This window comes from Bombina bombina, chromosome 5 (assembly GCF_027579735.1).
Source record: "Bombina bombina isolate aBomBom1 chromosome 5, aBomBom1.pri, whole genome shotgun sequence".
Taxonomy (NCBI): Eukaryota; Metazoa; Chordata; class Amphibia; order Anura; family Bombinatoridae; genus Bombina; species Bombina bombina.
Genome location: NC_069503.1, coordinates 306,310,980 through 306,320,780, shown reverse-complemented (window position 1 = coordinate 306,320,780; position 9,801 = coordinate 306,310,980).

The following is a 9,801-nucleotide window of genomic DNA, read 5'->3' as shown; positions in this document are numbered from 1 at the left end:
GTATATCTAAAGAATGAAGCAAATTAGGTAATAGAAGTAAATTGGAATGTTGTTTAAAATTCTATTCTCTACCTTAATCATGAAAGAAAATGTTTGGGTATAGTGTCCCTTTAACATTGTGTTAACACTTCCATCCCATGTCAGATTCCTCAAAAATCACACCTAAACAAGTTAGTTGCTATGGTAACCCAATCTAACACAAATTTACATTAATGTCTGTGTTCCTTACCTGTGATCACCTTTAAAGAGGAACAAAAACAAAGATACACTTATTTATAATACATATTTTTGACCTTTAAGCAAATACTACTTTTTATATTAATAACATTTTCTTTTTTATTAATATATGTAATATTTATTACTGCCCTAGGCAAAGGTCTAGTTTGAATGCTGTAGATATGTGCTTGTATATATTCTTATTTGTAAATACATATTAATATTTCCATAAGAACATAAGTGCAACTATTTCTATATATGGGACAACAATAAATATTACATATTACTATTTTACATTGAAACACTTGCATTATTTGCAAGTTTTAACATTTCAATGGGAACTAGGCCTTAAAAAGCTAATTTTTGTTTTTTTGTGCCTAGTTGAGCTGTGTGTAATTTTTCTCAATATATCGACAGCCTCCAGCAGTGTATTAGCGGTAGTGCTCAATGGCTTCTAATACTTTCTGTGGGATGCAAAAATATTTTCGGCAGCCGGAACCTGGTTCCCGCTATTGTGGTATAATGTGCCATTGCAAGCAGTGGATAAATGAAATAGCTTCCAACAGCATATTTATCGGTTTGCGACCTTGCGCAAACCTAATTATGGTCAATGAAAGCGAGCCCTTGTTAGGGCCTCTGATGAAGCATTTACTGCTAGAATTTACCATAGCACGACAATAGACAATGTTGACATTTTTATAATGTTTAATAACTTTGTGTATTCAGTATTTGCTTCTGGGTGAGAACACATCTACGCTCCCATGCCTCATTGCTGCATGCTCAGTTTGGCATAGTTCCATAAGGAGAAGCTGAGATAGGTGGTCGGAATCTGAGTATAACAGGACTTTGGGCCCCATTTAACAAAAAATGGGCAGACATGGTTCTAAGTCAAGTAACTTGTACATCTGAATTTAGGCCTTGGGAGGCAGCATTCGCTCCCCATGTTTAACATTGCATAAGCAAGTGCTTGTACAATCCTGCCCCCTGCTCTAAAGCAACTGATTGCACAAGAGCAGGGCTTGTTAATTAATTTGGGCAACTCAGTCCAGGTTGATTTAACACCACAGCCTCTAAGGTGTTGGAGAGGATTGGAGTCAATAGTCTTAAGACAGCTGTTTTTTAAAGGGACAGTCTACTTGAAAATTGTTATTGTTTAAAAAGATAGATAATCCCTTTATTACCCACCCCCCAGTTTTGCATAACAAACACTGTTATATTAATACACTTATTATCTCTGTGATTACCTTGTATCTAAGCCTCTACAGACTGCCCCCTTTATGCCTTTGACATACATGCATTTTAGCCATTCAGTACTGACTCCTAAATAACTCTACAGGAGTAAGCTCAATGTTATCTATATGATACAAATGAACTAGTGCTGTCTAGCTGTGAAAAACTGTCAAAATGCACTGAAATAAGAGGCGGTTTTCAACAGTTTGAACCTACCTATTTTTAGCATTTAAAAAAGAATACAAAGAGAACAAAGCAAAATTGATGATAAAAGTACAATGGAAAGTTGTTTAAAATTGCATGCCCTATCTGAATCATGAAAGTTTAATTTTGACTTTACTGTACCTTTAACTTTTGGATGCAGGCTCACATGAGTGACTCTACACTGCGAGGGCTCCTCAGCTGCAGTCACAGATTAATTGAGCCATTTTGGAGTATAAATGTAATAAGAGGCAAAAGAAACTGTAAAATCGTTATACAACAAAACAAGTGGTAAAGTTGTATAGTACAAGCATGACTTCATTACAAGCTATTGTACTTGTACGTTTAAGTAGTAGCTCTTTGGTGACAGTTGGCTATATCTGAATATTCACAAAAATCCCTCAGATTGTGAAATAGGACGAAATTGTAAAATATTAAATGTGGATAAGCACTCCTGAAAGGGAGCTTACTGTCAGTGTGATATATGAAAAAAATACATTTATTATAAATAAAGTTTAAAAAGTAGTTTAAACACAATGAAGGTACAGTAAATGTAGTGATAGGTTGAAGTCTAAAATAAGACCAATTAAATTATTGTTGAATTAAGACAAACAAGATGCCGGCATCAATATACAATATTAACATAAATGTGCAACATACATGATAAAACTGATTTAAAAAAGGAAATTAACAATTAAAAAACAGAATAAGGGGGGTGGAGCTAGCTACCAGAGCAAGTAGATGTGTTTTTGAAGAGCTCCAAAGGCTAACTAGAAAATTATAGATTTATTCAAAGTTTAACCTATAAGTTACTACATAAAAACTTGTTCCTTGAGATCCCTTCAACAGAGAATGTTGTTGTTAACGGATTAAGGAGCCCTCCGGGTAAATATTACAGCTACGTCTCCTGAATGAATCAGACCAGATGCAGAGCCGGGTGATAGTTCCCTCTAACATTGAAAGCTAGTCTGCGGATGCCCCCTCCCCTTTTCCTGATATCCTGGTCGACCCAAACATACTATCTTGAACTGTGTAGTTGGAATGCTGGCCATATACACCTGTACATCAACAAGAACTCAGGATAATCGCTATTTTACTACCGGATGCAGGCAACCAAGATGGCGACTACCGCGTGGGAAGTGAAAATTCTGGGGCTCCTTGATGCACATTTCCTTGAGCTGACACAAATGATCATCGCAACCCTGGAAAATATATCCGCTAGGAGATTGCCCAGTTGCCCATATGAGAAACAGCAAGCTGTATTGGTAAGAGGTACAATGGATGCTATGGAGCTTGGGGTTAGCGTCAGCAGCAGTGCAGATCCTGATATAGTGGAGCATGAAGGCTCTATTAACAATGCATTACTACCGTGAAGGCGAGGTACTGTCCATACTTCAAAAAGAGGAGGCCCAGAAAATGTACAAATTGACTTTGCAGGTTACAACACCAGCTTGGTCTGGCCCTGTGACTCTCACGCCACTTTGTCTACGAATGGCCCCTACAAACTACCTTAGAGCCGGACATTGTCCCTCCAAGAAGCTACAGGGGATCTGGAGTTACCCCTTCAGCTTCATTGGATTAAGGGGGCCCATTCTGTCACAGTTTTTTACCGGAACCAAAAGCTGGTGAGACAGCTTGACCTGAGCCGTCTACTTACTGTGGATCCACACGCAGCTCTTGAGGATCTGATCAAGAAGCCTCCGATCGTCTATGCCTGCAGAGGGGTAAGCTGGAACATCCCCACACTTGATAGATCAGGTGTGGGGTGAATAGCACAGATGCGGAGGACTGCCACTAAATAAATGTATACATCTTGGCTTACATCCTCCACAGAAACTTTATGCATGTCTTTTTTACATGATTAGTACACATTATTGGTCCCTAGGTTTCTTGCTCTGTTTGTAGGGGATCGATATTAGTGGACTCTAAAGTATATCTATTTTTAAGCCTCAGTCTTTGCAATGTAGTGTCCTGAGAGTACAATTGAAGTTACATTTTTTCCTCATTATTTGAAGGGGTGACAATACATTCTATGGGACATGCTTGTTGATAGGACTAACAGGAGGCTTTATTGCTGGGACTCATGCTTTGGTACTAGTGCAGCATTTTGTATTTGCAATTGCATTTCATGTAATTTAGTTTATACATATATAGCAGTGTTGTAAACATGCAGTCAATTTACTTTATCACTTGTACTGCTTATAAGATACACTGCTTTATGTTTTGTCTTTTTGAGTGATCAGCGCATACATGAACACTGTCTTCTAGAGTTGCCACGTATTCACTTCATCATCCACTTATTTCTTTATACAACTTAATATGCCCCTCTGACTTCTTATACACTCTTATAAAGAAAGCCTAGATTATTGAGGAGGTGTGAACATTAGTGTAATGGATTTAAACCCTATTGAAATCTTCCACTCTTTTCACTCAGTTACCGCTTGCAGCTAAATCTCTCCTTTTACATCTGATAGCAGTTTCTTTCATACCCTTACTGTACTCTCAATTTATGTACCCATTGGATTATCCCTATTCAGCATTGATGAGAGACTCTCGTGCCTGAGCCTAACACCTACTAAACAACTTTCTATTCCAATCCCATATAGAGAACTCAACAGACATGTCATACTCACTAGGAGTCACTCTAATCTGATCCATTGGTATACCACATTCGTGTTTATCTCTAAACTAGCTCACTAACTTAATGGAGACTATGCTGTCTATAAGAGATTAACATACTATGGGGCATATTTATCAAGCTCTGAATGGCTCGCCAGAAACAGTAGTTATGAAGCAGTGGTCAGAAAGACCGCTGCTCCATAACCTGTCCGCCTGCTCTGAGCAGGCGGACAGATATCGCCGGAAATCAACCTGATCGAGTACGATCGGGTTGATTGACACCCCCTGCTGGCGGCCCATTGGCCGCGAGTCTGCAGGGGGCGGCGTTGCACCAGCAGCTCTTGTGAGCTGCTGGTGCAATGCTGAATATGGCAAGTGTATTGTTCGCCGTATTCAGCGAGGTCTGTCGGACCTGATCCGCACTGTCGGATCAGGTCCGACAGACCTTGATAAATAGAGGCCTATATCTGTATAAGATCTAGACTGATTATTATGAATATCCTATACTAGAAACACAATGCCTTACCTCACTGTGCTGAGTGAACTCATATTTTCATATTTCACTTAAAGCTCATATACCATTAGCTGTTCCTAGAGTTTGTTGCTTGAGTTCCTTCTTGGAGCTATAGTTTTTTCTCTTTCTCTATACACTAGCCCAAAAGTAACTTGAACATATGCACATTAGATTGCACCTGTACTTATATCTGAAACACACCTTTCAAATCGAATCCTACTTATTCGGTTTATGCATTGCCAGCATTTCTATTTTTAAACTTAGAGGCAATAACATCCCAAGCTTTCCTGCCTGCGGCCGAGACAGGAAGCGCGCCTGTGCTAATTTGGTCATGCCTCAAAACTACTCTTGCTTCATATTATGGCCTTATAGGGGAGATTTAACATAATAGAATAAAGGTGTGTTTCCTGGGTCATTTACTATGTTCTCATGCCTAGATTGATCCCATGTGATACTTTTGTTATACAATGTTAATATATATATATACTGTAAAAGCTACTATACTTTCTAATTGCCAAAATGTTATTTGTATATCGGCTGTTTATATCTGGGGCTGTTCTAAATTATAATATTCTCAGTATGCCATTTCATTTGCACCCTCTATATGCCATAATTGTATTGCCATTAGTTATCTATAGGGTATATATTTTTGGCTATTTAATACTAAACTATGCCAAGTCCTAAATAGTAAAATGTCAATAACCTATCTATCCTCTCATTATTGGTATACTATGGCTACAGGTGATGTACGTTCTATAAGTTTGTGTATATCATACTTTTTTTTTTTTTTAAATCAAAGTTTTTTTATTGAGGTAATTAGTAAAACAATAAACAAGCATAAGCAGAGACATATGTTAATTCTAGACAAACACATCTGATATCAGAAGTAAATCATAACGATCATATATCATGTAGTAAACATAGCAGACTACAAAGCTAGACTGCCTCAAACATATATATGGTATAGGTTGCATTGACACCACATATTAGTAAAATGAGAGATAAACATAAGCTGGGACATATGTTACTTCTAGACAAACACAACTGATATCATAAGTAAATCATGACAATTAATCTTATAGTAAACATAAGAAACTACACAGCTAAACTGCATCATACATGTAAATGGTATAAATTACATTGATACCTCATATTTTTTATATTTTTGTGAGCTATTGCGATAGTACCTCTTTATCAAAATCTGCAGCCTATGAGTAAGAAACTTGAAACTGGGATATGCAGATATTGCTTTAATTGAAAAAAAAAACAATTTTCCCTGAAAGGTACTATATAGGATATTAATCGGGACCTTAGCTCTTACGAAATAGATATGGAATACAACCAATATCAGGAGCGGATTAATACCGCTAAATATTCACCACATATCCTTAAAAAAAAGAAAGGTAGGTGAGGTAAGGGGAGGGGAGGGAAGGTTCTCATCTGATATCTAGGATTAGGAGAAAAACAATAGAGGCTGAAAAGGTGTAGGGACAGTACTATGTAACCGGGGACTAGGAACTTCCCTGCCATTATAATTGGGAATTATATATAGAAAAACTCTAGGCTAGGCCATGTAGCTTACAGTGTAAGGGTATCTATGGCTGCTCTAATAGAAAATGTTTCCATGAGATTAATTGGTGCAAATTTGTGATCTAAATTTTAGCACAATAAAGTTGTAAGCATCTATATATTTTGTATATGAAGTATATAAAATAAAAAAAAATAAAAAAAAAAAAAAAGACATTTGAACCTGCTGAAGATAAATTAAAGAAGCTCCACCGAAGGCTCTAATATATAATGGAATACCTATTTACCAAGTTGTCTCTACATACTCTCCCCAACTAGTTTGCTACCTCGGCCGCCGGCAGCATCCGTACTGGGAAGTGCTATACAAATGCAAGAGGAAAGTTTGACAACATATCCTGTCTCATATAGATTAAGTGGTGCTTTAAATTTAATAACACTTGTGTAAAGAATAGGTTTCAGCTTGTTAGCAGGGTAAAGAAATGAGCTCTTTAGATCAAACAGCGACATCTATGTGCTATCCTTTGATATATATGAGGGATAAACATACAAAACTATGGTACAATATCACTCCTTAAATTCAAACCGTACACCATAATGAGCAAAAAAATCAAACAACAAAAAAAACAAGTGGATTCCCACTGAGATCCATATTGAGAGTAAAGAGGAGAACAAATAATATACTAAAAACTGGGGGAGAAGGGGGGGTATATGAGTATACATAATGTTCAGCCAACTCCAGATTTCCCAACTTTGGGGCAGGATGAGATGAGGGTATACAAATGTCTTTCCAATTTACTAAAGTCCCGTTTGTTTGATAAGGTGGAAGTCATTATGTTCCAAGCTGTGCAGAGATGTAAGAACAAGTCCCACATTGGCGTTTTCTCCCCCTCGTGGCTAGGAGCTGCCCATATGAGTAGATAGGGAGTGTGAAAAACTGAAGCGACTGTACCGTTGGGTAAATGGTGATGTCGGCTATGTGAAGGAGTCCCAGAGAGCAAAGTGTCTCGTATCGCTACTGTGGCATTGTAATGTAGATGCGTTGTGCCGCTTCTCTCCTCGCGGACTCCATCCGTTATAGATGGGACCTCCACCAACTTGCAGTGCGTTGTAGCTTGTGCCTCCTCTGATAGCTGCGCGGCTAGTTCCCAAACCGCCAACAGGCTGCGCTTCAAATCTACAAAATTCTCCCCCATGCGTTGAAACATTAAATCCTCCTCTCTAACATCAGGCTCCATGGTCATGAGTGTTAATGATGATGAAAGTATATACACAGCCAATAGAGTGTATTGTAGGGCCCAGTCTCCGGTATTATTAAGCAGGCAAACTTAACCTAGACATCAGCGGGAAGGGGGGGGGGGAGGGGGTTCCGTTGCCCTGGTCAGGAATAAAAAGATACGACTCCGAGTCCTGATTGAATTCTCCCCTACTTGCCTGTGGCCAGCTATTAGGCGTTGCGCCGGGCAGGAGTGTCACAGTTCACCAGGCAGAGAGAGTAGATGGATAATGGCGGCTCAGAGTTTCAGAATATCAAGGCAGCTTCATACAGGAGCTTTGTGGCAAAATATCTACCGTACAGTCTCAATCAAAGACACTGAGGCTAGTTCCATAAGATGAGACCAAAAAGTGTGATTAGCCTCTATAGGATCATAAACAATTAAGTAGATATAAAATTTTTAAGCGGGAGCTTCCATGAAACGTGTCTGCTCTTTCCAACAGTTGGCTCCGCCCCCATATCATACTTTTTAATTGATGCGTCATCAGTCCTACATGTGACACCCATTTATTATGCTATTTCATTTTATTCCACAGTCTTGAGATATATCAGAAAGCTCCATACCCCCCCCATTCCCCTCCCCACCTCTAATTGAGAAAGTATTTTAGCAAGATGTCAGGCAATTTTTATGTTACTAGTTTCCAATTGTATATGTTACTAAAGTGACCTACTTTCACTCTCATATTTTTCTTTTTCTTATTGTATATTCCAAGCGGTGCTTACCCGCTGTTTCCTACCAGCTAGTACAAAGCCCAAAAGTGGCTGTTCATCTGACTATCATATATAATGTAGTTTTCTCTTCCAAAAGGCCCATAAGTGGCCTCCCAATTAGTCAGCCAATTAAGCTAAAATTACTATAAAATGGAGGTTTGAGAAGTCTATTTATTACTATTCACTGTTGTATTTATCCATTTTCTTACAAATATGAACAATGGTATATTTGTCCTTGATGTTACAAGGCGTTCAATGTATGTTGTTTATATCGCAAAACCTCAATAAAAAACTATTAAAAAAAAAAACAGAATAAAAAAGCAATTAATGCTTCTACTGCATTTGGCAGGCTTAAGGACACAAAAATATACAGGCATACATAAAGTGGTAAGATCCTAGCATATATCGATGCGGATATACAAGGCAACCTAAGTGGTAGATCGTAATATTGAGAGTGATCTCATAACACATTATTGTAAACAAATATATATACTACTCTGTGGAAAATGTGATAATTGATCTTTACATCAAAAATAGTCTCTTAGCTGGGCAGAGCAAGTACCTTTGGTGGTTTACCGGGGGGCCCAGATTGGCGACTGAACGTTGAAATGATCTATTTAAAATATCTTGATAAAGGCAGGGGACGCTGCCGAGCTCTTTTGCTCACCACTACTATCTATCTGATAATGTTTGTCTATACAATAGTGTGTTATAAGATCACTCTCAATATGACGATCTACCACTTAGGTTGCCTTGTATATCCGCATCCATATATGCTAGGATCGTACCACTTTATGTATGCCTGTATATTTTTGTGTCCTTAAGCCTACCAAACGCAGTAGAAGCATTAATCAATTTTTTATTCTGTTTTTAATCGTTGTCGTTTTTTAAATCAGTTTTATCATGTATGTTGCACATTTATGTTAATATTGTATATTGATGCCGGCATATTGTTTCAATCTATCACTACATACACCTTCATTGTGTTTAAATAAACTGCTTTTTATTTATAATAAAGCTATTGTAATACTGTTGATTCTTTGTTGAAGAAATTGTTAGCAGTAATCTGGAAAATTTAACAACAATGTTTTCCCATGACCTAAAGCACTATACAATATTAAAGGGACAGTCAACACCAGAATTGTTGTTGTTTTAAAAGATATATAATCCCTTAATTAGCAGTTCCCCAGTTTTGCATAACCAATACAGTTATAATTATACACATTTTACCTCTTTAATTACCTTGTATCTAAGTTTATGCAGACTGCCCCCTTATTTCAGTTCTTTTGACAGACTTGCATTTTAGCCAATCAGAGCTGTCTCCATGGTAAATTCACGTGCATGAGCTCAATGTTATCTATATGAAACACGTGAACTAATGCCCTCTAGTGGTGAAAATTTTTAGATTAGAGGCGGCCTTCAAGGTCTAAGAAATTAGCATATGAACCTCCTAGATTTAGCTTTCAACTAAGAATACTAAAAGAACAAAGCAAAATTGGTGATAAAAGTA